This window comes from Hordeum vulgare, chromosome 6H, assembly GCF_904849725.1.
Source record: "Hordeum vulgare subsp. vulgare chromosome 6H, MorexV3_pseudomolecules_assembly, whole genome shotgun sequence".
In the NCBI taxonomy this organism is placed as follows: Eukaryota; Viridiplantae; Streptophyta; class Magnoliopsida; order Poales; family Poaceae; genus Hordeum; species Hordeum vulgare.
The window spans coordinates 248,405,301-248,406,897 of record NC_058523.1 but is presented as its reverse complement, the minus strand read 5'-3'; positions in this window follow the sequence as shown (position 1 = coordinate 248,406,897).

Genomic DNA, 1,597 nt, shown 5'->3' with positions numbered 1-1,597 from the left:
GGGAGGCACACGAGGTGCCCACAAGCTTGCCCACCGCCACCAGGGTGGTGGTGGCGGGGTGGGCCCTTGTGGCTGCCTTGTTCGCTCTCCGGACTGCTTTTTATTTTTCTAAATTTCCAAAAATTCCTATTGGAAAAGTATCGGAGTCCAAATTCTTGCCGAAACAGATACATCTTCGTTTTCAGGGTCTGAAACAGGGTGATAAACATCCCTTATGTACTCCTGTGGAGTTATGACATTGATGATATTGGTCTCAACATTTATGGGAGTACCAGAGATGTAATGCTTGATTCTTTGCCCATTTACTACTCTAGGAAAATCTCCTTCCGTGTTATTGATTTTGATCGCACCGGAACGATATACTTCCTCGACAACATAGGGACCTTCCCATTTAGAGAGAAGCTTGCCTGCAAAGAATCTCAAACGAGAATTGTATAGCAAGACATAATCACCTACATTGAACTCTCGTTTCTGTATTCGTTTGTCGCGCCATCTCTTAACCTTTTCCTTGAACAACTTGGCATTCTCGTATGCATGGGCTCTCCATTCATCTAACGAACTGATATCAAACAACCGCTTCTCACCGGCAAGTTTGAAATCAAAGTTGAGCTCTTTGATTGCCCAATAAGCTTTGTGTTCCAGCTCAAGAGGTAAATGACAGGCCTTACTGTAAACCATTTTATACGGTGAGATGCCCATGGGATTCTTATAAGCAGTCCTATAAGCCCATAGTGCATCGTCAAGTTTGTTAGACCAGTTCTTTCGAGATCTATTGACGGTCTTTTGTAGGATCAACTTGATCTCCCTATTACTCAACTCCACTTGACCACTAGACTGAGTTTGATAAGGAGATACAACTCTATGGTTGACATCATACTTAGCTAGAATCTTGCGGAAAACACCATGAATGAAGTGTGAACCGCCATCAGTCATCAAGTATCTAGGGACTCCAAATCTTGGGAATATGACTTCTTTAAGCATCTTAATAGAGGTGAGGTGATCAACATTTTTAGTGGGGATAGATTCTACCCATTTAGTAACGTAATCCACAACAACTAAGATGTGAGTGTACCCATTGGAACTCGGGAAGGGTCCCATATAATCAAAGCCCCAGACATCAAATGGTTCAATGACAAGTGAATAATTCATAGGCATCTCTTGACGCTTACTGATGTTCCCTATCCTTTGGCATTCGTCACAAGACAAGACAAACTTACGGGCATCCTTGAAGAGAGTGGGCCAATAGAAACCTTATTGCAATACCTTATGGGCAGTTCTATCTCCAGCATGGTGTCCTCCGTAGGCTTCAGAATGACACTTCTGCAGGATCTGTCCCTGTTCATGTTCAGGCACACAACATCTAATAACACCATCTACTCCTTCCTTATAAAGGTGAGGTTCATCCCAAAAGTAGTGTCTCAAATCAAAGAAGAATTTCTTCTTTTGTTGATAGGTGAAACTGGGTGGTATGTATTTGGCTACGATATAGTTTGCATAATCGGCATACCACGGTGCACTAAGTGAATTGCGGATGACATTTAATTGCTCATCAGGAAAGCTGTCATCAATTGGTAGTGGGTCATCAAGGACATTCTCT